At 42.3% G+C, this 27,886-nt stretch overlaps 1 protein-coding gene across 1 annotated transcript in view; it reads right to left on the reverse strand.

Moving 5' to 3' along the window:
• Positions 1–27,886, reverse strand: part of LOC128703728 (sodium-independent sulfate anion transporter) — a 160,855-nt gene that overhangs the window by 38,843 nt on the left and 94,126 nt on the right. The gene's annotated exons all lie outside the window — the stretch shown is intronic.

Here is a 27,886-nt window from a genome sequence, read left to right on the forward strand (position 1 = left end):
TCTACCTTAACGAAAAATATAACCGAAATATGAAGTTGCAATGCGTATAGTTATATAAATGGCTTAGAAAACCGGCAAGAAGATGACTGAGACACTTGTGCTGCACTTGGGTTTCTATATTGTGACTTTATCAGTCCAGAGATAAATGGTGGATGATGAGTTTGAGGTAACAATCCCTAAGCCTGGAGTCGATGTGTTCAGTCCATCAGTCATGACTCATATTAAGACTTTTATAAAGATTGATGAACTGATTACATCGACTCTAGACTGAGGGGACTGATTACCTCAAACTCCTGCTCATCTTACACCATTCTACTTTGTATTGTACCTCTCTTCTGTTCCAGTACATCACTTCCAGGTACTGTACCTCACTTGTTCCAGTACATCACTTCCAGCTATTGCACCTCACTTGTTGCAGTACATTACTTCCAGGTACTGTACCTCACTTGTTCCAGTACATCACTTCCAGCTATTGTACCTCACTTGTTGCAGTACATCACTTCCAGGTACAACACCTCACTTGTTCCAGTACATCACTTCCAGGTACAACACCTCACTTGTTCCAGTACATCACTTCCAGGTACAACACCTCACTTGTTCCAGTACATCACTTCCAGGTACAACACCTCACTTGTTCCAGTACAACATCCTCGGACAATTATAAAAGTTGGTAGCAGTTGATCATATAGCTTATGTAACTAGTTCCTCTGACCAGGCACACGAGAGGAGATAATCCACGCAGCAGTGAAAGTTCCTACTGAGAAGTGAAAGTCACTGCTCAGGGAAAGAAGATTGGTGACACTTTGGAGGAAGGCTGATGCTCCACCCTCTGCCTTCAGTAGGTGCATCTTAACACATGTACTTTCAGGGTATACCTTAGGAGAGCCTCTACTAACCTGCGGGTAGCCAGGCAGTGCTGGTTGTCTCCTTACCAGATGGTGGAGTCATTTGTAAGCTGCTTGAAGACTGGGTAGGACGAACCTCCGAGGGAAGGTAAGAGCTGTACCCCAGAGCAGCCTGCGTCTCATATCTTGGAGATAAATGATGAAAAGCTGACAGGAGGTGCCAAGAAAAAGGCAAATTTACCAGATATGCCTGTCCAAAGGCAAAATGTTTCAATTAAGCTCCACTTTGTAACTGACTTTTTTTTAATCTGTGATTTCTGGCAATAGTTGTAGTAGAGCAGCCAAGATGCAAGAGGGAATTCATGCTACTGTCTCTCCAAACCTCATTTTCTCGAGAAACTCAGAGCGCAGCAGCAGCGCAATCACTCTCTCCACCACACACGTCCTGTCTTCAGGTTTGTGAGAAACCCAGAGTTGATACAATATAAAACGCCAGTACAAGAGTGGCATGTGTTGGCGTCGCCAACGCATGCAACAAGTGGAAATATAAACACATATGCAGTATAATGTGATCCTTTATTGACAACGTTTCACCCACACAGTGGGCTTTTTCAAGTCACACACAGATCTACCTGGGGTGGAAGGTACGGGAGTATTTATAGTCATGTTCAGAATGTTGAGGTCAGGTGGAGAATGCTGCATCTGATGATCTACCGGGTGGGGTTATAGTCTCTTTGGTAGCTTGGCAGGGGTATTGGACAAGTTGTGAGTAGACCTTCTGCAGTGTTCTATGTTCTTATGTGGGATAGCGATGAAGAAGTTTCTTGGCGAGTGGTTCCTGGAGTTTACCTGGAGAGAGTTTCGGGGGTCAACGCCCCCGCGGCCCGGTCTGTGACCAGGCCTCCTGGTGGATCAGAGCCTGATCAACCAGGCTGTTGCTGCTGGCTGCACGCAAACCAACGTACGAGCCACAGCCCGGCTGATCAGGAACTGACTTTAGGTGCTTGTCCAGTGCCAGCTTGAAGACTGCCAGGGGTCTGTTGGTAATCCCCCTTATGTGTGCTGGGAGGCAGTTGAACAGTCTCGGGCCCCTGACACTTATTGTATGGTCTCTTAACGTGCTAGTGACACCCCTGCTTTTCATTGGGGGGATGGTGCATCGTCTGCCAAGTCTTTTGCTTTCGTAGTGAGTGATTTTCGTGTGCAAGTTCGGTACTAGTCCCACTGTGTGGGTGAAACGTTGTCAATAAAGGATCACATTATACTGCATATGTGTTTATATTTCCATTGTGTCGGTATTTTATACCATTTATTTCCACATGCAACAAGTGCTGCAGGTTGCATTATACTTGATCCATCAGGTGGTGCACCTGATGGTTCACCAACTAGTGCACCTGATGATCCACCAGCTAGTGCACCTGGTCCACCAACTAGTGCACCTGATGGTCCACCAGCTAGTGCACCTGATGATCCACCAACTAGTGCACCTGATGATCCACCAACTAGTGCACCTGATGATCCACCAATTAGTGCACCTGATCCACCAGCTAGTGCACCTGATGATCCAACAGCTAGTGCACCTGATGATCCACCAGCTAGTGCACCTGATGATCCACCAGCTAGTGCACCTGATCCACCAGCTAGTGCACCTGATGATCCACCAGTTAGTGCACCTGATGGTCCAACCATCCATTAACGTCACAGATCATCTCAACATTGCAACTGGTTGGTTAACGAGGGAAACACAAGCAACAACGTTTTCCACATTACTCAGGAACAAAATTTAACAGTTGAAATAAAAATCGCCATAATATAAGGTAAATAAAACAGGTGGAATGGTTTCTTGGTGCCTTAGACTAAGCCTGATCAACCAGGCTGTTAGTGTTGGCCGCACGCAAACCGACATATGAACCACAGCCCAGCTGGTCAGGTACTGACTTTAGGTGTTTGTCCAGTGCCAGCTTGAAGACAGCCAGGGATCTATTGGTAATCCCCCTTATGTTTGCTGGGAGGCAGTTGAACAGTCTTGGGCCCCTGACACTGGTAAAACACTCTTGATAAATGAACTGTAACCACCCTTCCATAATATTTGGACACGGTTTTTGTGTGTAGAGCTGTATCAAGTTAAACAGACGAGGGCAATGACCTGCAGGTGATTTCTGTAGAAAGATGAATTGAAAGCAAATGAAGACCAACACACCACCACACACTGAGGTCCGGGGTTCGAATCTCCTCCGGTACGGCTGGAAAATATTAGAGATGTGCTTCCATATGACACCTGCTGTCCCTGTCCCTGTTCATTCATCAGTTTAAAATAGGTACCTGGGTGTTAGTGGACTGGTGTGGGTCGCATCCTGGGACAAAACTGTCCTAATTTATGGGAAATGCTCAGCATAACAAGGGGCTTTCTATATAGTAGTATGTCACTGATGTCAGCTATGGTCTGTATACCTTGTATATGTTCTTGTAGTAGATAAAGATGTATATATATCAGAACAGTTATGCCGAAATGTTACTTGGTTTCTGATCAGTAAATTTGACCAATTCCTGTTGCTAAACGAACCTTAAGAGCAGATGGGAGCAATTAATTGTGTTTTCCTCTCATCCGATTTCTTTCATTTTTGGTGTAAATTAAGAGGTGTTGGTTCTCTTTCTTTTAAATTTTTTTCAATAAGGTAGCCAAAAAAAAAATTGAAAAAAAAAATTACTGAAAATGACTTTTGACAACAAGCTGGGCCTAAATGGTACTACGGAAGGTTGTTTGGCGACTTTCTGCTCGTAAAACAATGCTAATGGACCCCAGTGGACATAAGTCACTCTGTCTTCTTTGGGTCGTCCCAGGTTCCTTACACATATACTGCTATGTATGATAATCTATGTAATTGTATTTCTGTATACCTGAATAAACTAAATGCATAATTTCGATGAGGAATAATCCTGTAAATATCTTTTATTCCACAAAAAAATAAATTTGGTAAGCTTTTGAGGTCGCAAAATATCTTCCCTTTACTCCTACACAAATCACAAAATATTTGGAATATTTCTGTGGAAAATATTTTAATCTTCCGAAGCTATAGTGCCTAATAGGTGTTTAATGTGTCGATATGGGTCAAAAATGTATTTGAAAATGGAATAGAGCCAATAGGGAAGCCCTGCGCCTGCGCTGATGGGCAGGGGAGAGGTCGAGACGGGGCATCAGGGAACGGGAGTGTTTGGAATGGAGTTAAGAGGCTGTGAAAACATGAGACCAGAAAATTGGCGTTCACGGCGGCCTAAGGATTAATATAGGCCTCACTTCATAATAGGAAGTGTTGTAACTGTCCCTGGTGCAGAGTGAGGGAATGTGATTTACGGGACCGCTGCAATAAGTGGTAAAATTAGTGAATTGGTAGGACCGGCGGTGACTGGTGTGACGCCATGGAGTATGTCCAGGGAAAATACCCGTGATTTAATCATCACTCATTGGTCTCAGATCTTAATGGAGTGACCTCTAATGTGCATAATAATTATGATATGTTAAATCTTCTTGTGAATTGTAATGTAATCAGTGATAATAACACTAAGTTAAGAGAATGCGTGAAGTGAAATAAGTCGCCTTGCTCCGAGTGAGTGTGCACGTGTAGACCTCATGGTTCCTGTCCTGAGGATAGTGAAGTTTTATGGAGTCACGACTTCTAAACCTGGACAAACCAACGGATACCTCGTCCTGCTGGAATAAGAACCGTGTCTGTGTAACAGAACATCGAAATGAGATGGTGAATGGAGGAAATAAGGAGCATCAATCACCCACAGTTAAGTAACCCTTCTAGTTATAGCAAATTGATACTGGCCAGTTAGGTGTGTTGTAATTGGATAGGTTGTGGGTGATCCAGCTACATCAAGTGACCAGAGAATATCTGGTAAGTGGTGGTATTATGTACAAGTGTTTTTCCTTGATGGATATATACATGTGCAACCTACTCCCCCCCCCTTCATTCAGTTAAACTAATATAATCTATACAGTCCACAGGGCTCTGGTGGCCTGGTGGCTAACGCTCTCGCTTCACACGGCGAGGGTCTGGGTTCGATTCCCAGCCAGAGTAGAAACATTGGACGTGTTTCTTTCCACCTGTTGTCTATGTTCCCCATCAGTAAAATGGGTACCTGGGTGTTAGTCGACTGGTGTGGGTCGCATCCTGGGACACTGACCTAATTTGCCCGAAATGTACCGAAATGCGGAGCATAACAAGGGACTTTCTATATAGTAGTATGTCATTGTTGTCAGCTAGGACTGTATACCTTGTACATGTACTTGTAGTAAATAAAGATATTAATTAGTAGCGCCGTACTTGCGGGTGCTACCCGTCATACTGGTCTCGGATAGATATGGGTAAGCTTGTGAGGTCGAAGGAACCACCTGCAGTGGCCAGGGGTGGCTAAATTTTCTCACATGTCTACACGGGGTGACTACGGTAAACAATATGGTTGTTGTCTCCCAATGAGATTACTTGTATGCATGTAATGTTGAGATACATACGGGTAACCCCTATAAAATTTTCCATAATTTCCAATAAAACATCTTCAAAATTAAAAACAATTAGTGTTGTATGATTCTTGTGAAAATCATTTAATTAAATAGTAAATGTTCACCGTACCTCATGACTCACGATTTTTTTTTTTTTTTTTTCGAAAAAATCGATTTTTTTTTTTTCCAGTGTTTCCGTATGAAACTATTGATATAGTACAGTTAGCCTCACAAACACTCCGTTTTCTCTTATCCCAGAACCTCAGGAGACCAGGAATGGAAAGAAATGGTCAGAGTGATAACTATTATATCTTGGGTCTGCCCGCAACCACTCGTCATATTATGGTGTATTTTATTCATTCAAGAGTGTATATTATCTTTCTATGTTATTTATATTGTTTATTATGTCACATTACCTGGAGTTTACCTGGAGAGAGTTCCGGGGGTCAACGCTCCTGCGGCCCGGTCTGTGACCAGGCCTCCTGGTGGATCAGAGCCTGATCGACCAGGCTGTTACTGCTGGCTGCACGCAAACCAACGTACGAGCCACAGCCCGGCTGATCAGGAACCGACTAGATCAATTGTGATAAATAAACCGTAGAGTTGATATTAGCATAATGAAATATATACCCATCCTCCGCTGACATCAGCAAATGTTCCCAGACGGTTCTTGATTGGCTCTCACACTGTATGCCAAATCGTCAATTATTATACAGTGGTCCCTCGTTGTTCGTAATTAATCCGTTCCTGGAGCCGTTTCTATAAACGAAATTTACGATTTACGAATCAATTTCCCCCATAAGAAATAATGTAAATACAATTAATCCGTTCCTGACACCCAGAAGTATTAAAACAAAAAAAATTTAACATGAAATATGCATGTAGTACATAAACAATACAATGGGAAATGATGAATGAAACATTAACAGCGTAACACTTACCTTTATTGGAGATTCTTCTTGGTGTATGGGAGACTGGAGGAGAGAGAGTGGATTGTTTATAGTTTGGAAGGGGAATCCCCTTCCATCAACACCTCAGGTACCAATTGCTTTCTGAGGTTGCTTCTCTTCTCTGTTTCTTAATGCCACTAGGACCACCTTGAGAGTCACTGGAGTCCTCTCTCACAAAATAACTGTGGAGAGAGCTCTGTTTCTGGCGTCTCTTTAACACTTTCCTAAAATGGCCCAAGACTTTGTCACTGTACATGTTGCCAACCTGGCTTGCAACAACCTTATTAGGGTGATGTTTCTCCATAAAGCTTTCCATCTTACCCCACATAGTAAAAATCTCTTTAATTTCTGAATAAGGCACCTTCTTCCATCTCTCTTCCTCCTCCTCTGCAGCAAGATTCTGAGCTGCGATGTGTTGCTCTTCCTGCTGAAGCTCTTGCAGCTCCTCAGTGGTGAGCTCTTCATTGTGGTCTTCCACCAATTCTTCCACATCCTCCAAACTCACATCCAACCTCATGGAACTCCCCAGTGCCACAGTTGATTTTACAACAGACATAGGCTCATTAGGGTCAGTCCCAAATTCTTCAAAATCCCTCTTGTCGACACAATCTGGCCACAATTTTTTCCAGGCAGAGTTCAAAGTCCTGGTAGTCACTCCCTCCCAAGCCATACCTATAAGGGTTATGCAGTGGAGGATGCTGAAGTGTTCTCTCCAAAATTCCCTTAGGGTCAAGTGAGTGTCTGTGGTCACAGTCAAGCACCTGTGAAACATTGCTTTTGTGTAGAGATTTTTTATGTTTGCAATAACCTGCTGGTCCATAAGTTGGAGGAGAGGAGTGGTATTCGGGGGCAAGAACTTTACTGTGATTAACCCAAACTCCTCGAAAATTAGGTCATCCAAGTTTGGAGGGTGAGCAGGTGCATTGTCCATTACTAGCAGGCACTTGAGATCCAATTTGTTTTCCAGGAGATACTCCTTCACACTAGGGCCAAACACTTCAATGAACCACTCGACGAAAATTTCCCTCGTGACCCATGCCTTACTATTAGATTTCCAAAACACACACAATTTACTCTTCATAACATTGTTTTTCCTGAACACTCTGGGATTTTCAGAATGGTACACTAGTAATGGCTTCACTTTGAAATCCCCACTAGCATTAGCACAGAACATTAGCATCAGCCTGTCTTTCACAGGCTTGTGTCCTGGCATTGCCTTTTCCTCTTGTGTAATGAAGGTCCTCTTTGGCATTTTCTTCCAAAAGAGGCCTGTTTAATCATGTATCTCTCCCTCCTGCGTTCCAGGGAATACAGGTTTAGGAACCTCAAGCGCTCCCAATAATTGAGGTGTTTTATCTCCGTTATGCGCGCCGTGAAAGTTCTCTGTACATTTTCAGGTCGGCAATTTCACCTGCCTTGAAAGGTGCTGTTAGTGTGCAGCAATATTCCAGCCTAGATAGAACAAGTGACCTGAAGAGTGTCATCATGGGCTTGGCCTCCCTAGTTTTGAAGGTTCATTATCCATCCTGTCATTTTTCTAGCAGATGCGATTGATACAATGTTATGGTCCTTGAAGGTGAGATCCTCCGACATGATCACTTCTTTGACGTTGGTGTTTCGCTCTATTTTGTGGCCAGAATTTGTTTTGTACTCTGGAAGATTTAATTTCCTCATGTTTACCATATCTGAGTAATTGAAATTTCTCATCGTTGAACTTCATATTGTTTTCTGCTGCCCACTGAAAGATTTGGTTGATGTCTGCCTGGAGCTTTGCAGTGTCTGTGGAAGACACTGTCATGCCGGGTGTCATCTGCAAAGGAAGACACGGTGCTGTGGCTGACATCCTTGTCTATGTCGGATATAAGGATGAGGAACAAGATGGGAGCGAGTACTGTGCCTTGTGGAACAGAGCTTTTCACTCTCTGTGTTCTGTTAGTGAGGAAATTATAGATCCATCGACCGACTTTTCCTGTTATTCCTTTAGCACGCATTTTGTGCGCTATTACGCCATGGTCACACTTGTCGAAGGCTTTTGCAAAGTCTGTATATATTACATCTGCATTCTTTTTGTCTTCTAGTGCATTTAGGACCTTGTCGTAGTGATCCACAGACAGACAGAACATCATCAGCCTGTCTTTCATGGCTTGTGTCCTGGCAAATGAAGGTCCTCTTTGGCATTTTCTTCCAAAAGAGGCCTGTTTCGTCACAATTGAACACTTGTTCAGGTTTCAGTCCTTCAGCCTCTATGTACTCCTGGAATTCATGCACATGTTTTTCAGCCGCCTTGTGGTCCGAACTGGCAGCCTCACCATGCCTTACCACACTGTGTATGCCAGTACAGTTCTTAAATCTCTCAAACCAGCCTTTGCTGGCCTTAAATTCACTCACTTCACCACTATTTGCAGGCAATTTCTTTACCAAATCTTCATGCAACTGCCTAGCCTTTTCACAAATAAACGAAGTCATAAGAGTATCTCCTGCTAATTGTTTCTCATTTATCCACACAAATAATAACTTCTCAACCTCTTCCAGTACTGGTGATCTCATTTTTGTCAGCATAGTTACTCCCTTTGCAAAAACAGCATCCTTTATTTCATTTTTCTTGGCCACTATGGAACATAAGGTTGTGTAGGGTTTCTTATACATCCTGGACAGTTCGGCCACACTTGTACCACTTTCATATTGTTCAATGATGATTTTCTTAAATTCAATCGTATTTCTCATCTTCTTTACCACAGGCTTGGCACTAGGAGCTTTCTTTGGAGCCATGGTAGCTTATTTAGTACTTGCAAGCACTAAAATAAATGGAATATTATGAAATATTTCGCTGGAGCACGTGAGGGGACCTTCGCTCACTGGTAAACAATGCCAGACTGGCTGCCGCCCTGGCTCATGCCGTGGGTACGCGTCCCGGACGAACTACGACTCGCGAGTCAACCTATGAAAAGCGAGTCCATGTTTATATGAAAATACCTCTATGATTGGCGAATTTTACGATTGCCGGGAACTACAAAAAGCTGGGGACCACTGTATTAGAAAGAATATTACAAGAAATAAATAAAAAAATTGAAAAAAATATGAAAACTGATGACCTAAGAGCAGGCATGCAACGAGTGGTAGGGCCATCATGTGTGTTAAAAATGACTATAATTCCTTGTAGGAGTATAGGAGCTCTTACTCAATCGACACCTCCCTAATTAATCTGATGGCTTAGATCAGAACTGAAATGTCGATCAAAACTTTGTAATAATGTTGGTAGAATTACCGACAATATGTAAAGCAAAAGGACACAAGTGCAACTAATGTGACATTTTATTGTGGCAACGTTTCGCTCTCCAGGAGCTTTGTCAAGCTTGTCGGCTTAACAAAGCTCCTGGAGAGCGAAACGTTGACACAATAAAAAGATCAAAACTTTGGAGTCCAGTCCCTGGACCCATTATGTATCTCTGTAATCTTTTGACTACCGCCCACAGGATGGGTATGGGGTGCATAATTAACATATTAAACTAAGACGATAGTGAACACCATTGGAACAGACTTGCAAAAGGCCTTCGATGCTGTCAACTACAATATATTATTTAAGAAACTTCAAGCTATCGACATAGGTTCCATAGACTATTTTAGCAATAGGAAACAAATTGTTAAAATTAAGAAAACAGAATCAGAACCCCTGCCGATAACATGGCAAAGGGAAACCAAGCCTGTGCACATACTATGCACTTGGTATCTGCAGACATGGGAAATCTGGAAAAACAGACGGGACGTGCAACTATGGCCACCCTAGAAAATGCCATGCCCATATGACAACAGGAAAATGCAAACTCCCTTCCTGTAAGCTTTTTCACCCAGAAATGTGTACCTCTTCAGTACAGGAAAGATTGTGCTATAATTTAAATTGCCAGGCACACCATCTAAAGGCGACAAAAAGATACAAAACATCCAGGCCATGGGAAAACCTGGGTAGCCACAGCCACTCAAGAGGGAGAGGTCTTTTAGTGCCAGGAAGAAAAAAAAAAACTGGCAGGAAATGGCAGAAATCGTACACCAAATCCAGTCATTCCTGGAGTGGAACCACAGTCGATGGCCTCCACTCCAAACCAACAGATACAGATACTAATGCCGGAAAAAAAAATCCCCCCCCAGAACCAACAATACCACCAGTCCGATGACATTCTTCTTTGCAAATATACAGGGTCTAAAGCCAGCAACAAACAACAAAATACCTTTCATCCGTGGACTGCTTGCAGAGGCAAAGGCAATGTTCGCGGCTTTCACCGAGACCCACATAAAGGATCACTTGGACAACGAAATATGGATCCCAGGTTACAACCTACACAGATGTAACAGAGTGAACAGGCAAAGGGGGGGGGGGTTGGCCTGTACATTGCAGAGTCACTTGTTTGCACAGAACTGCTAAATGCCTCAAATGATGTAGTGGAAGTTTTAGCAGTAAAGGTCGAGAACCAAAACCTAGTCATTGTGGTAGTCTAGAAGCCTCTGGATGCAACATCACAGCAATTCCAGGAACAGCTGTTAAAAATTGACCACTGTCTGGAAAATCTTCCAGCTCCTGCACCCAACATCTTGCTCCTGGGGGATTTCAACTTAAGGCACCTAAAATGGAGGAATATAGCAAATAATAATATTGTTGCAGTAATAACACCAGGAGGCAGCTCTGATGAAAACTCACACTCACACGAGCTTTTAAATCTCTGCACAAAATTCAATTTAAACCAGCAAATAATAGAGCCTACTAGACTGGATAATACACTAGACCTCATCTTCACTAACAATGATGATCTGATAAGAAATGTCACCATATCAAAAACAATATACTCAGATCACAACATAATTGAGGTTCAGACACGTATGAGTGGAGCCCCAGACAGACATAATGAGACTAGTCACGAGGGAGCATTCACCAAATTCAACTTCAATAACAAAAACATAAAGTGGGACCAAGTAAACCAAGTCCTAACCGATATAAGCTGGGAAGATATACTAAGCAACACAGACCCCAACTTATGCCTAGAACAGATTAACTTGGTGGCACTCGATGTATGCACAAGGCTTATTCCTCTAAGAAAAAGGAGGAGTAGATGTAAAATAGAAAGAGACAGGCGCTCCCTTTACAGGTGACGGAAAAGAATAACAGAGCGACTAAAAGAGGTCTGAAATGCGTAGGGAGACATTGGTCAGAGAAATAGCAAGCATCGAACTTAAGCTAAAGGAATCTTATAGGAGTCAGGAATCGTGGGAAGAACTAAAAGCCATAAATGAAATCGAAAGAAACCAAAGTATTTCTTCTCCTATGCCAAATCAAAGTCGAGAACAATGTCCAGTATTGGGCCCCTACTTAAACAAGATGGGTCCTACACAGATGACAGCAAGGAAATGAGTGAGCTACTCAAGTCCCAATATGACTCAGTTTTTAGCAAGCCGCTAACCAGACTGAGAGTCGAAGATCAAAATGAATTTTTTATGAGAGAGCCACAAAATTTGGTTAACACAAGCCTATCCGATGTTATCCTGACGCCAAATGACTTCAAACAGGCGATAAATGACATGTCCATGCACTCTGACCCAGGGCCTGACTCGTGGAACTCCGTGTTCATCAAGAACTGCAAGAAGCCCCTATCACGAGCCTTTTCCAAACTATGGAGAGGGAGCATGGACACGGGGGTCGTCCCACAGTTACTAAAAACAACAGACATAGCCCCACTCCACAAAGGGGACAGTAAAGCAACAGCAAAGAACTACAGACCGATAGCACTAACATCCCATATCATAAAAATCTTTGAAAGGGTCCTAAGAAGCAAGATCACCACCCATCTAGAAACCCATCAGTTACACAACCCAGGGCAACATGGGTTTAGAACAGGTCGCTCCTGTCTGTCTCAACTATTGGATCACTATGACAATGTCCTAAATGCACTAGAAGACAAAAAGAATGCAGTTGTAATATTTACAGACTTTGCTAAAGCCTTCGACAAGTGTGACCATGGCGTAATAGCGCACAAAATGCGTGCTAAAGGAATAACAGGAAAAGTCGGTCGATGGATCTATAATTTCCTCACTAAGAGAACACAGAGAGTAGTCGTCAACAGAGTAAAGTCCGAGGCAGCTACAGTGAAAAGCTCTGTTCCACAAGGCACAGTACTCGCTCCCATCTTGTTCCTCATCCTCATATCCGACATAGACAAGGATGTCAGCCACAGCACCGTGTCTTCCTTTGCAGATGACACCCGAATCTGCATGACAGTGTCTTCCATTGCAGACACTGCAAGGCTCCAGGCGGACATCAACCAAATCTTTCAGTGGGCTGCAGAAAACAATATGAAGTTCATCGATGAGAAATTTCAATTACTCAGATATGGTAAACACGAGAAAATTAAATCTTCATCAGAGTAGAAAACAAATTCTGGCCACAAAATAGAGCGAAACACCAACGTCAAAGACCTGGGAGTGATCATGTCGGAGGATCTCACCTTCAAGGACCATAACATTGTATCAATCGCATCTGCTAGAAAAATGACAGGATGGATAATGAGAACCTTCAAAACTAGGGAGGCCAAGCCCATGATGACACTCTTCAGGTCACTTGTTCAATCTAGGCTGGAATATTGCTGCACACTAACAGCACCTTTCAAGGCAGGTGAAATTGCTGACCTAGAAAATGTACAGAGAACCTTCATGGCGTGCATAACGGAGATAAAACACCTCAATTACTGGGAGTGCTTGAGGTTCCTAAACCTGTATTCCCTGGAACGCAGGAGGGAGAGATACATGATTATATACACCTGGAAAATCCTAGAGGGACTAGTACCGAACTTGCACACGAAAATCACTCACTACGAAAGCAAAAGACTTGGCAGACGATGCAACATCCCCCCAATGAAAAGCAGGGGTGTCACTAGCACGTTAAGAGACCATACAATAAGTGTCAGGGGCCCGAGACTGCTCAACTGCCTCCCAGCATACATAAGGGGGATTACCAACAGACCCCTGGCAGTCTTCAAGCTGGCACTGGACAAGCACCTAAAGTCGGTTCCTGATCAGCCGGGCTGTGGCTCGTACGTTGGTTTGCGTGCAGCCAGCAGCAACAGCCTGGTTGATCAGGCTCTGATCCACCAGGAGGTCTGGTCACAGACCGGGCCGCGGGGGCGTTGACCCCCGGAACTCTCTCCAGGTCCAGGTAAACTCCAGTTCCCCAAGGTAGTATTCTGGGTCTCTTATTATTCTTACGTATGTAAACAACATGCCCATCAGTGTCAAGTGCAAACTCCTACTGTATGAAGATGACAGTGCTCTGTTAGTGTCAGGTAAAGACCTATACGATATAGCTAATGTAATAACACTAGAACTGGAGTCCTGCAGCAAATGGTTAGTAGACAAGAAACTATCGTAACACCTCCGGAAAACGGAAGCCATTCTCTTGGGCATGAAACATAAACTGAGAAAGGTAAATAATTTTAATGTCATGTGTGATGGGGAACCCATCACTTCAGTTTCATCAGTAAAATATCTGGGAATCCCCTTTGACCCATGAATGTCAGGAGAATTGATAGGAAACAGTGTAGTAAAGAAAGCGAATGCCAGACTGAAGGGTAGCGTGCACAGTGTGTTATCCTTTTTTTTATTTTTCGACCGATTTCTTTTATTTTTGGTGTACGTTTAGAAGTGCATATGTAAATGAATATGACAAAGTTTCAGTGAGATTGGCTACAAGCAACAGAGAAAAAAATATTTACTGATTTTGACATATGGCAGAATGACATGACAAATTGGCACTACGTGTGACACTTCCGACAATCCCAGCTGTTAGAATATGTCTAACACGAATTTTTTGGTGGATGAAATTAATCTAATATACCTTATTATTATGGTGAAAAAAAATACATTTGGTGCGCTTTTTTGACATTCACCAAAATATCTGCCTTTTATCCCCCATAAAATAAAAAAATATTTGAAATATTCCAAAAACTTTACCATTGTAGTTATTCTTAATGACCTTGGTGTAGCAGATAGTCTTTTTAGTATGATAATAAGATGTTATCTTCATTGTAGAATAATAAGAAAATATTATAACCTTTATACTATAATAATAAGGTAAAAGGACCCCAATGGAAATAAGTCACTCTGTCTGACTTTTTTGGGTTATCCTAGGTTCTCTACACATATGCTGCTATGTATGATAATTCTATGTAACTGTATTTGTGTATACCTGAATAAACTTATTTACTTACTTACTAATCAGAAAGTCAAACACACTTTGTTTTATATTGTCTGTGAAAATAATTTCAATCCAATTATTAATAATGGCGCAGTCACAAGCAGTACACCAAAATCTTACTGTCGAGATATTCGGGTAAACGCGCGGACAAGCTAATTACATCAAGAAATTTAAAAAAAAAAAATCACGAAATTCGCGCTACTTTGTGCTTTTTTTTAAGCGACATATGTGATTTCTTATTGTTTCCCATGTATATTATACCGTTTTCTGTGGTGCTACCATAGGTAACATAGAAAACCATTCTCTTTTAGTGAGCAGCTGACGTAATCATTTCATAAAGGTCAGCCACCACCTCCGGGTATAATATATAAGTAAGTAAGTAAGTAAGTTTATTCAGGTATACACAAATACAGTTACATAGAATTATCATACATAGCAGCATATGTGTAGAGAACCTGGGATAACCCAAAAAAGTCAGACAGAGTGACTTATTTCCATTGGGGTCCTTTTACCTTATTAAGATAAGATTTCGTTCGGATTTTTAACCCCGGAGGGTTAGCCACCCAGGATAACCCAAGAAAGTCAGTGCGTCATCGAGGACTGTCTAACTTATTTCCATTGGGGTCCTTAATCTTGTCCCCCAGGATGCGACCCACACCAGTCGACTAACACCCAGGTACCTATTTGCTGCTAGGTGAACAGGACAACAGGTGTAAGGAAACGTGTCGAATGTTTCCACCCGCCGGGAATCGAACCCGGGCCCTCCGTGTGTGAAGCGGGAGCTTTAGCCACCAGGCTATCTACTACACCAAGGTCATTAAGACTATCTACAATACGAGGGTCATTACTAGGAATAAGGTAAAATTTACACGTATGTTAGCTAAAAAATAGAAAATCATTCCCCTCCCTTTCTGTAGCTACATTCATCAGACACCTTTTGGCACTCTTCTTGAACTGGTTCATTGTATGACTGGCTTTGACATGTGCGGGTAGTCTGTCCCATTCCTTTATTGCTGTACAATAAAAGGTGTTTGACGCCTGGCCACTGACTGTGGGTACGTCAAAGTTGTGCTTTCTCCCCCTAGTACCATGATTGCTTTGGTTCCCAACCTTGACAAAATTGACAGCAAGATATTCTGGACACTGTTTGTGAGCATTTTATAAACATGATTTAGCTTCAGTTGTTTTACTCTGTCTTCAACATTCAGCATATCCAACTGCTGTAATTCATCCTGGCCTACATGTTCTCTTGGTCCCAGCCCCAGGATGAATCTTACGATTTTGTTCTGGGTGATTTGCAGTCTATCTTTCAGTTTTTTTGTCAAGGCAGAGTACCATGAAGAGCAAGCGTAATCCATATGGCATTATATAAGGGCTAGACATAGGGTCCTGCGAGCCTCAGTAGGTAGACACTGTGCTTGTCTATACAGGAACTTCAGTCTGGCATTCGCCTTCTTTACTACACTGTTCTCTATCAATTCTCCTGACATGCATGGGTCAAAGGGGATTCCCAGATATTTTACTGATGAAACCAAAGTGATGGGCTCCCCATTACATTGAACATTAAAATTATTTACCCTTCTCAGTTTATGTTTCGTGCCAAAGAGAATGGCTTCAGTTTTCCCTAGGTGTAATGATAGTTTGTTGTCTACTAACCATTTGCTGCAGGACTCCAGTTCCAGTGTTAAAACATCAGCAATATCTTGCGGGTCTTTACCTGACACTAACAGAGCACTGTCATCTACATACAGTAGGAGTTTGCACTTGACACTGATAGGCATATCATTGACATAACATAAGAATAATAAGGGACCCAGAATACTACCTTGGGGAACTCCACATGTTATCGGCAGGGGTTTTGATTCCGTTTTGTTGATTCTGACTATTTGTCTCCTGTTGCTAAGGTAGGACTTAAACCAGTCTACAGAACCTATACCGATAGCTTGAAGTTTCTTACATAATATATTGTGGTTGGCAGTATCGAAGGCCTTTTGCAGGTCTAAGGTTACCATACCTATGAGGTTCCCCTTTGACATTTCAGTTCTCAGGTAATCCATCAGATTAATAAGGGAGGTGTCGGTTGAGTAGGATCTTCTAAAGCCCGATTGATAGCTATGGAGAATGCTGTTGTCATTAAGGTACTTAACTACTTGAGAGTACACCGCCCTCTCCAGAATTTTAGATATTATACTGAGTATACTAACAGGCCTATAGTTGCTTACATCAGACCTACTATTTTTCTTGAAGATAGGAGTAACTCTGGCCTCCTTGAACCCCTCCGGTACGGTATTAGTGGTGATTGATAGATTTATTATGTGAGCAATAGGGATTGACAGTTCAGAAGCACCATCTTTTAGGAACTTAGACGGGATGTTATCAGGGCCTGTGCTCTTAGTTGGGTTTAACCTGCTTAGTTCTTTTTGAAGAAAGTCATGAGATACACTTACTAGTTGACAACTGTTTGGGGTCACCCCTTTATTGGTATAGTATGTTTGAAACTTACCAGAGTCTGTGTTAAAGGTATTTGATGCAGCTGGTAGTTTATTTACTAATGTTGATGCAACAGATGTGTAGTAGGAATTAAAGCAATTTGCCACCTTAGATGTTTCGTGGCATACCTCATTATCGATAGTGAGTACTATGTTAGACCTATCTACTGGCTTATGGCTATACCCCAACTGTTTTAGTTGTTGCCAGAGCTTTCTGGGGTTATTCTTATACTCTTCAATTTTTGAGCAATAGTGCTTTGCCTTTGCTCCTTTTATAAGTCTCTGTACTCTGTTCCTCACCCATTGGAATTCATTTAGTGCTGCAATATCCTGTCTGTTTGCTTTAAATCTTTTTAGCAACTGGTCTCTGAATTTCATATTATCTAATATCTCAGTAGTCATCCAGGGTTCAGTTCTTCGTTTAATCCTAACCTCTTTAACTGGGGCAATATTATCAAGGATGGTAGTGAATATTGTTTTGAATTTTTCCCAGGCATCGTTTACGTCCGTGCAACTTATCTCTGTCCAGTCACAATTGTGTAGCCTATTTACCAGTGTTTCTTTACTGTAGTTTCTAGTAGACCTCATTTTTATTGTCCTGTGTAGGCCTATCCTATCCCTAGTGATTTTCCTGGTGCAGTAAATGATGAAATGATCACTATTTTGGCTGACTTTCTTATGCATTTATCCAATTTATCTTATGCATACTATCATTATTGAATAAATGATATAAGCAGAAAAAAGGATATTAGTAATAACAGCGTCAGTATAAGACAGCTTGTGAGTAGTGATCAGACTGATGTCATCGGCAACTGGATGTTGCATCATCATGCAAGCTCCTCCACGAGCCCCGTGAGGGTGGGGAATGTGGTTAGGCCTAGGGTCACTTGGTCCCAAAGATGAGGGGGTTCTTGTACCTCCTCCCATAGCAGACTTAGGTCTCGAGATACTCCCCAGATAGGGAGCCAAGGCTTGGTCACCACTACTTGGAAAAGACCCGGGCCGGAAGAATACCAGCGAATAAAAAAAAAAATCTGATATCTCGGACACCATGCCCAGCCCTTCTAGGGTAGAGTAGGTGCCTGAGCCAGAATTGCAGCTCACAAGACTGCCATTCCCATTAGTCCCCTTGGGGCGGGGATGGCAGACCAGAGAGGCCTAACTTGTGGCTAGGCCTGGGGACAGTTGGTCCCAAAGATGAGGAGTTACTAGTGCCTCCTCCCATGGAATACTTAGGTCTCAGACACTCCCAAGTGGTGGCCGGGCCACCACTTGGAAAAGGCCCGGGCCGGGAGAATACCGGCGAATCTTTAATAATAATAATAACCTCTGATATAAGCTGCTCCTACATTGTAATGATATTAAGTGGTAAATTTAATGCATTAGAAACAAAAATAGAAAAATAAACAAACAAAAAATATATAAAAAATTCACCTCGCACTTACGCATATATTTACCTGGCGGGTCGTCACTTGACGTGTTTCAATGGCTCTAATTTGCTTTAGAAGCATTGTATTACGATGGGGTTTTCACCAAAATGTTCCCACATACCAACACTATTTTTCTGTAAACAAAACCCAGAATCATATTTTTTCACATAATTATCATGACCGCGTCAGAAATTGACACTCTACAGACAACCATAGTGTCTGCCTACTGAGGCTCGCAGGACCCTATGTCTAGCCCTTATACAGTTTCGATTCTTATGACCAGAGTCTTTGGTAAGATGGGTAAGGAAGAAGGATGGGTAAGGATAGAAATATTGGAAAAGGGTGGGAGGGGAGTGTGAGGTAGGATATAAAAGGTAAGTGACACAACCACTTTGGTGCAATTTAAAAAGTGTATGTGAAAAAATAGAATATTCTTGAAGGAGTATAATACTAACCCATCAGAGCCACATAGATATAACAGATATATAGGTACACGACTCTGAATTGGTAGTATATATACAAGTTACAATTTTTTTTTCTTGCGATTGCATAACGAATATTTAAACGACAAGACAAGGCGGTAATCTGGACAGTTCGTAAAGAATTACTTGACACGCTACCTTCTTTCAAGGTGGTGTCCCCCCATAGTAAATGTAGCATATTTATAACAATAGATGTAGAAGTAGACCTTATACAGTGCCATATGGATTACGCTTGCTCTTCAAGGTACTCTGCCTTCACAAAAAAAATGAAAGATAAACTGCAAATCACCCAGAACAAAATGGTAAGATTCATCCTGGGGCTGGGTCCAAGAGAACATGTAGGCCAGGGTGAATTACAACAATTGGATATGCTGAATGTTGAAGACAGAGTAAAACAACTGAAGTTAAATCAAGTTTATAAGAGTGATCACGAACAGTGTCCAGAATATCTTGCTGGGAACCATAGCAATCATAGTACTATGACTCACGAAATCGTAATGACACGATTGCAAACAAACCATACCACCCGTGGTATGGTTTTATTATAGTACTAGGGGGAGAGAGCATAACTTTGTAGTATCCACAGTCAGTGGCCAGGCTTCAAACACCTTTGTGAAAATTTGTCTGGACTGCCTCCATGTGAGATGCTTACCCTAGCAAGCTCTGTTGACACCGAGCCCTGAGGTCGGCACTTCAGTCTCACAAGTGGCCTATAGGAGAGATTTCCACAAATGACTGATGTTGCAAAAAAATCTCGCCTGCATGCACGAATAAAGGGCTGACTTGGTGTTGGAGAATATATTCCGATCTTCAACCTCCCTAAGCTTTAGCCCCTCTGGACTTCCCCTCAGAACCATGTGCAACCGGAAGTCTTAATTCCTGCAATATTCAGTCGGTATTAGTGACCTGCCTGCACCTCAGAAATTCCTGTTTCCAAGGGGGTGAGTATCCCCTAGCATAACTAAGCAGAAAGTGACACTAGCTTCTAAGGCCTAACCACGAAGAGTCGCCGGCACATACCGATCATTTGGCCGTCCAGCTGCACAAAGCCACACAGTTTAACTCACTCGCAAATTCCCCCCAGAAGCTGGTCAGAAAACTGAGAAGGAAAGGGAGGTCTTGTCTTACTGTATGAGCCTGACAGAGGAAGACATCTACAGTACTTCGAGGTGCCTCCACCAGATTTCCCCAGGGTCTAGTATGTGTAGACACGTGGGGCACCGCCCTGATGTTCACGGCACTTGTTACTCGGTTGGTGTCTGATCTCAGAAGAAGGCACTGCGATCTCAAAACCCCTTGCCCCAGAATTCAAACTTGGGCTGCCAGTTCTCCCTGGCTAATATAACCTAGGGTATGCCTACATTATCGGCCTATTACTACCTACGTTAAGGTCTTAGGTCTACATTATTATTATCTACAGTTGCCTCAATAATCCTAATATTAGTTCACTAACAGTATAAACTACTTACTTCTTCCTTGAAGGGTAAATCTATCAATTAAGATGTACCTCCCAACCACCTTTGCCAACCCGGGTGTGTGTGTGTTTTTTGAGTGGGTGTAAGGGCCACCCAACTCAGCCGTTCCATCCGCGACATGTTGGGATCTTTGTACGACGTATCTGTCCTGTGGAACTTTAGGACCGAATAAATTTCCACAACCTTTTATTGTACAGAAATAATGGAAGGGAACAGAGTGCCTGCACATGTCAAAGCCAGTCACGACATGAACCAGTTCAAGAAGAGGAGAGCCAAAAGGTGTATGATGAATGTAGCTACAGAAAGAGAGAATTTTATATTTGTTTTTTAGCTAATACACATGTAAATATAAATAACTCTTTTTACCTTATTCCTAGTATATCTCCTTTATAGTATAATAATAAGATATTATCTTCTTTATAGTATAATAATAAGGTATTAAAAGGACCTCAATAACAATAAGCCGCTCTGACTTTTTTTGGGTCATCCCAGGTTCTCTACACATATGCTGCTATGATAATCTATGTAACTGTATTTGTATATACCTGAATAAACTTACAACAATGGAGCTAAGCTATTTTTCTATATGATTAGCTCAATTTTCGCTTTTTGTCGATTTTTTTTTTTAATTCGCGCGGCACGCACGTGATACCCCCACCCCCGCGCTAGAAATTAAAGTTACAGTACTTCTAGATACCATTTTTCACGTTTCTTTCAGGATTAATTTCGGTTTGTAAATTAGTATAAAAAATATATAAATTCATAAAAGGAACAAAGGCAAAGCACTATTGCTCAAAAATTGAAGAGTATAAACATAACCTCAGAAAGCTGTGGCAACAAATAAAAGTTCCTAAAAGATGGTGCTTCTGAACTGTCAATCCCTATTGCTCACATAATAAATTTGTCCATCACCACTAATGAGTGTTTGATAGGAGTGAATGGAGACAAATGGTTTTTAATACTTGACGTGCTGTTGGAGTGTGAGCAAAGTAACATGAAGGGATTCAGGGAAACCGGCAGGCGGGACTTCAGTCCTGGAGATGGGAAGTACAGTGCCTGCACTCTGAAGGAGGGGTGTTAATGTTGCAGTTTAAAAACTGTAGTGTAAAGCACCCTTCTGGCAAGACAGTGATGGAGTTTACCTGGAGAGAGTTCCGGGGGTCAACGCCCCCGCGGCCCGGTCTGTGACCAGGCCTCCTGGTGGATCAGAGCCTGATCAACCAGGCTGTTGCTGCTGGCTGCACGCAAACCAACTTACGAGCCACAGCCCGGCTGATCAGGAACTGACTTTAGGTGCTTGTCCAGTGCCAGCTTGAAGACTGCCAGGGGTCTGTTGGTAATCCCCCTTATGTATGCTGGGAGGCAGTTGAACAGTCTCGGGCCCCTGACACTTATTGTATGGTCTCTTAACGTGCTAGTGACACCCCTGCTTTTCATTGGGGGGATGGTGCATCGTCTGCCAAGTCTTTTGCTTTCGTAGTGAGTGATTTTCGTGTGCAAGTTCGGTACTAGTCCCTCTAGGATTTTCCAGGTGTATATAATCATGTATCTCTCCCTCCTGCGTTCCAGGGAATACAGGTTTAGGAACCTCAAGCGCTCCCAGTAATTGAGGTGTTTTATCTCCGTTATGCGCGCCGTGAAAGTTCTCTGTACATTTTCTAGGTCAGCAATTTCACCTGCCTTGAAAGGTGCTGTTAGTGTGCAGCAATATTCCAGCCTAGATAGAACAAGTGACCTGAAGAGTGTCATCATGGGCTTGGCCTCCCTAGTTTTGAAGGTTCTCATTATCCATCCTGTCATTTTTCTAGCAGATGCGATTGATACAATGTTATGGTCCTTGAAGGTGAGATCCTCCGACATGATCACTCCCAGGTCTTTGACGTTGGTGTTTCGCTCTATTTTGTGGCCAGAATTTGTTTTGTACTCTGATGAAGATTTAATTTCCTCATGTTTACCATATCTGAGTAATTGAAATTTCTCATCGTTGAACTTCATATTGTTTTCTGCAGCCCACTGAAAGATTTGGTTGATGTCCGCCTGGAGCTTTGCAGTGTCTGCAATGGAAGACACTGTCATGCAGATTCGGGTGTCATCTGCAAAGGAAGACACGGTGCTGTGGCTGACATCCTTGTCTATGTCGGATATGAGGATGAGGAACAAGATGGGAGCGAGTACTGTGCCTTGTGGAACAGAGCTTTTCACCGTAGCTGCCTCGGACTTTACTCTGTTGACGACTACTCTCTGTATTCTGTTAGTGAGGAAATTATAGATCCATCGACCGACTTTTCCTGTTATTCCTTTAGCACGCATTTTGTGCGCTATTACGTCATGGTCACACTTGTCGAAGGCTTTTGCAAAGTCTGTATATATTACATCTGCATTCTTTTTGTCTTCTAGTGCATTTAGGACCTTGTCGTAGTGATCCAATAGTTGAGACAGACAGGAGCGACCTGTTCTAAACCCATGTTGCCCTGGGTTGTGTAACTGATGGGTTTCTAGATGGGTGGTGATCTTGCTTCTTAGGACCCTTTCAAAGATTTTTATGATATGGGATGTTAGTGCTATTGGTCTGTAGTTTTTTGCTGTTGCTTTACTGTCCCCTTTGTGGAGTGGGGCTATGTCTGTTGTTTTTAGTAACTGTGGGACGACCCCCGTGTCCATGCTCCCTCTCCATAGGATGGAAAAGGCTCGTGATAGGGGCTTCTTGCAGTTCTTGATGAACACAGAGTTCCATGAGTCTGAACCCTGGGTCAGAGTGCATGGGCATGTCATTTATCGCCTGTTCGAAGTCATTTGGCGTCAGGATAACATCGGATAGGCTTGTGTTAATCAAATTTTGTGGCTCTCTCATAAAAAATTCATTTTGATCTTCGACTCTCAGTCTGGTTAGCGGCTTGCTAAAAACTGAGTCATATTGGGACTTGAGTAGCTCACTCATTTCCTTGCTGTCATCCGTGTAGGACCCATCTTGTTTAAGTAGGGGCCCAATACTGGACGTTGTTCTCGATTTTGATTTGGCATAGGAGAAGAAATGCTTTGGGTTTCTTTCGATTTCATTTATGGCTTTTAGTTCTTCCCGCGATTCCTGACTCCTAAAGGATTCTTTTAGCTTAAGTTCGATGCTTGCTATTTCTCTGACCAGTGTCTCCCTACGCATTTCAGATATATTGACCTCTTTTAGCCGCTCTGTTATTCTTTTCCGTCGCCTATAAAGGGAGCGCCTGTCTCTTTCTGTTTTACATCTACTCCTCCTTTTTCTTAGAGGAATAAGCCTTGTGCATACATCGAGTGCCACCGAGTTAATCTGTTCTAGGCATAAGTTGGGGTCTGTGTTGCTTAGTATATCTTCCCAGCTTATATCGGTTAGGACTTGGTTTACTTGGTCCCACTTTATGTTTTTGTTATTGAAGTTGAATTTGGTGAATGCTCCCTCGTGACTAATCTCATTATGTCGGTCTGGGGCTCCGCGCATACATGACTGAACCTCAATTATGTTGTGATCTGAGTATATTGTTTTTGATATGGTGACATTTCTTATCAGATCATCATTGTTAGTGAAGATGAGGTCTAGTGTATTCTCTAGTCTAGTAGGCTCTATTATTTGCTGGTTTAAATTGAATTTTGTGCAGAGATTTAAAAGCTCGCGTGAGTGTGAGTTTTCATCAGAGCTGCCTCCTGGTGTTATTACTGCAACAATATTATTTGCTATATTCTCAATTTTAGGTGCCTTAAGTTGAAATCCCCCAGGAGCAAGATGTTGGGTGCAGGAGCTGGAAGATTTTCCAGACAGTGGTCAATTTTTAACAGCTGTTCCTGGAATTGCTGGGGTGTTGCATCCGGAGGCTTGTAGACTACCACAATGACTAGGTTTTGGTTCTCGACCTTTACTGCTAAAACTTCCACTACATCATTTGAGGCATTTAGCAGTTCTGTGCAAACAAGTGACTCTGCAATGTACAGGCCAACCCCCCCCCCCCCCCCCGCTTTTGCCTGTTCACTCTGTCACATCTGTATAGGTTGTAACCTGGGATCCATATTTCGTTGTCCAAGTGTTCCTTTATGTGGGTGTCAGTGAAAGCCGTGAACATTGCCTTTGCCTCTGCAAGCAGTCCACGGATGAAAGGTATTTTGTTGTTTGTTGCTGGCTTTAGACCCTGTATATTTGCAAAGAAGAATGTTATCGGACTGGTGGTATTGTTGGTACTGGGGGGGATTTTTTTCCGGCATTAGTATCTGTATCTGTTGGTTTGGAGTGGAGGCCATCGACTGTGGTTCCACTCCAGGAATGACTGGATTTGGTGTACAATTTCTGCCATTTCCTGCCAGTTTTTTTTCCTTCCTGGCACTAAAAAACCTCTCCCTCTTGAGTGGCTGTGGCTACCCAGGTTTTCCCATGGCCTGGATGTTTTGTATCTTTTTGTCCCCTTTAGATGGTATGCCTGGCAATTTAAGTTATAGCACAGTCTTTCCTGTACTGAAGAGGTACACAGTTCAGGGTGAAAAAGCTTACAGGAAGGGAGTTTGCATTTTCCTGTTGTCATATGGGCATGGCATTTTCTAGGGTGGTCATAGTTGCACGTCCCATCTGTTTTTCCAGATTTCCCATGTAGCAGATACCGAGTGCATAGTATGTGCACAGGCTTGGTTTCCGTTTGCCTTGGGTTTCTGTGACTGTATTCCCTGTTGGTGCATGTTTCCCTGTCTTACTTCTATCCTCCCTAGCACCAACAATGGAGCTCCCACCAGTTGTTTTTGGTAATATATCCTCCCTATTGCTAGTGGAGTCCTCTTGTTTGCTATTTCCTGCGGTATTTCTAGTTTGCAATATTGGTTTTATCTTATCTTTGACTACACTTGTTCCCCTACTATGGCTCCTGTCCCCTATGAGGTCATTTATATGTATTCCTTCCTGCGTATAATTCCCGACTACCTGGACAAAATCTCCAGGTTCACCATTACTGTCTCCCAGGACAGCATCTCCAGCTTCACCATTACTGTCTCCCAGGACAGCATCTCCAGCTTCACCATTACTGTCTCCCAGGACAGCACCTCCAGCTTCACCATTACTGTCTCCCAGGACAGCACCTCCAGCTTCACCATTACTGTCTCTCAGGACAGCACTATCAGCCCCACATTTACTGACTACCAGGACATCATCTCCAGCCTTACAGTTTCTGACTACATGGCCAGTATCAAGGGCAGTACCATTCAGCCCAGACTTTTTATGTTCCCATCTGTTGTAGAAAGCTTCCAGGTTTTCTATGAAAGCAGCTTTGATGTTGACCTCTTTTAATACCCTTGTGATTTTAGTCCACAGATTTATCTCATTTGGGCGTACCCAAAAACACTTCCCTGTTTTAATACTGCTTGTAGCTAGTTCTTGGATATCTGCACAAGGGGCGTGACACCAATTTCCACAAAAATGACAATTTATGCATGTGGAAGCCCGTTTGTTTGACTGACCACAGACTACACACAGCTTCATAATGATTTGAATGGTTGATTTACTGCAATTCTACTAGCAACCTCTTGAATATTCTATTAATAACCTCCTTAAATGAAGCTCTAGCTATTTGTATTTCTGTTTCTAACTGTGGAGTGAATGATGGTGAAAGTTTTTCTTTTTCGGGCCACTCTGCCTTGGTGGGAATCGGCCAGTGTGTTAATAAAATAAAAAAAAATAATCACCACTAATACCATACCGGAGGGGTTCAAGGAGGCCATAGTTACTCCTATCTTCAAGAAAAACAGTAGGTCTGATGTAAGCAACTATAGGAATGTTAGTATACTCAGTCTAATATACAAAATTCTAGAGAGGGCGGTGTACTGTCAAGTAGTTAAGTACCTTAAAGACAACATTCTCCATAGCTATCAATCGGGCTTTAGAAGATCTTACTCAACCGACGCCTCCCTAATTAATCTGATGGATTACCTGAGAACTGAAATGTCAATGGGGAACCTCACAGGTATGGTAACCTTAGACCTGCAAAAGGCCTTCGATACTGTCAACCACAATATATAATGTAAGAAACTTAAAGCTATCGGTATAGGTTCTGTAGACTGGTTTAAGTCCTACCTTTATTTATTTATTTATTAACAATTTGAGCATACATACAGAGGTACAAAAAAATACAGATAAGAGCAGCAAGCCAAAGCCTCTTATACTATGCATAGCATTACGGGCTGGCTTAAAATTAACTAAGCAATGATGAAATCAGTGATAATACATTATTGTAAACAGATAACTATAAAGCACCAATGAGTATTACAAAGACAGGTCATATGGTTGCATGCATTGTTGTACATTCAGTCGTATGGAGTATTCTGTTAGGTAGTGTATTTAAATAATAATAAAGTTAGATTGGGTTTTAGGTTTAACATTTATGTGATATAATTGTGAGAAACATTTAAGATATACAATTTATAAGGTTCAGTTATTCAGTATTTATTTGGTTTTGGGTGAGTAAGTGATCTTTGAGAAGAGACTTGAATTTATAAACAGGTAGTGTTTCTTTTATATTTACAGGTAATGAATTCCAGATTTTAGGGCCTTTTATGTGCATTGAGTTTTTGCATAGTGTGAGATGGACACGAGGAACATCAAAGAGTGATCTGTGCCTTGTGTTATGGTCATGTGTTCTGTTGAGGTTGGCAAGGAGATGTTTGAGGGGAGGGTTAATATCAGAGTTAAGTGTTCTATGTATGTAATAGGTGCAGTAATAAGTATGGATGTTTTGTATGGTGAGTAGGTTTAGTGTATTGAATATTGGAGGAGTGTGCTGCCTGTAGTGAGAATTTGTTATCATTCTAACTGCAGCCTTTTGTTGGGTAATTAGTGGTCTGAGATGGTTAATTGTTGTTGAGCCCCATGCAAAAATTCCATAGGTGAGATAGGGGTAAATAAGAGAGTGATATAGGGCCAAGAGGGCTGACTGTGGAACATAGTACCGTATCTTCGATAGTATGCCTACAGTCTTGGAAATTTTCTTAGAAATTTGTTGTATATGTGTATGAAATTTGAGTCTATCATCAAGGTGGATTCCTAAGAATTTTCCCTCTGTTAGCTTTGTGATAGGTGATCCGTTTATCATTATGTTAAGAGGGACATCTGTAGCTCTGTTACCAAACTGAATGAAGTAGGTTTTGTCAATGTTTAGTGTAAGTTTGTTAGTCCTCATCCAGGTAGATATTTTCTGTAATTCGGTATTTACAGTATTGGCTAGCGTGACTGGGCTCTGGTGGGAGAAGACGTATGTAGTGTCATCTGCAAATAGTGTGGGTTTGAGTAATTGCGAAGCATTTGGAAGGTCATTTATGTATAAGAGAAAGAGAAGAGGGCCAAGGACACTTCCCTGTGGGACACCAACTGTAATTGGTTGCGCAGAAGAGTTTGCCCCATTTGCGTACACATATTGGCTTCTGTTGCTGAGGTATGACTTGAGGTAGTTGAGGGAGTGCCGTCTTATACCATAGACTGA

This window comes from Cherax quadricarinatus, chromosome 76, assembly GCF_038502225.1.
Source record: "Cherax quadricarinatus isolate ZL_2023a chromosome 76, ASM3850222v1, whole genome shotgun sequence".
NCBI classification, from domain to species: domain Eukaryota; kingdom Metazoa; phylum Arthropoda; class Malacostraca; order Decapoda; family Parastacidae; genus Cherax; species Cherax quadricarinatus.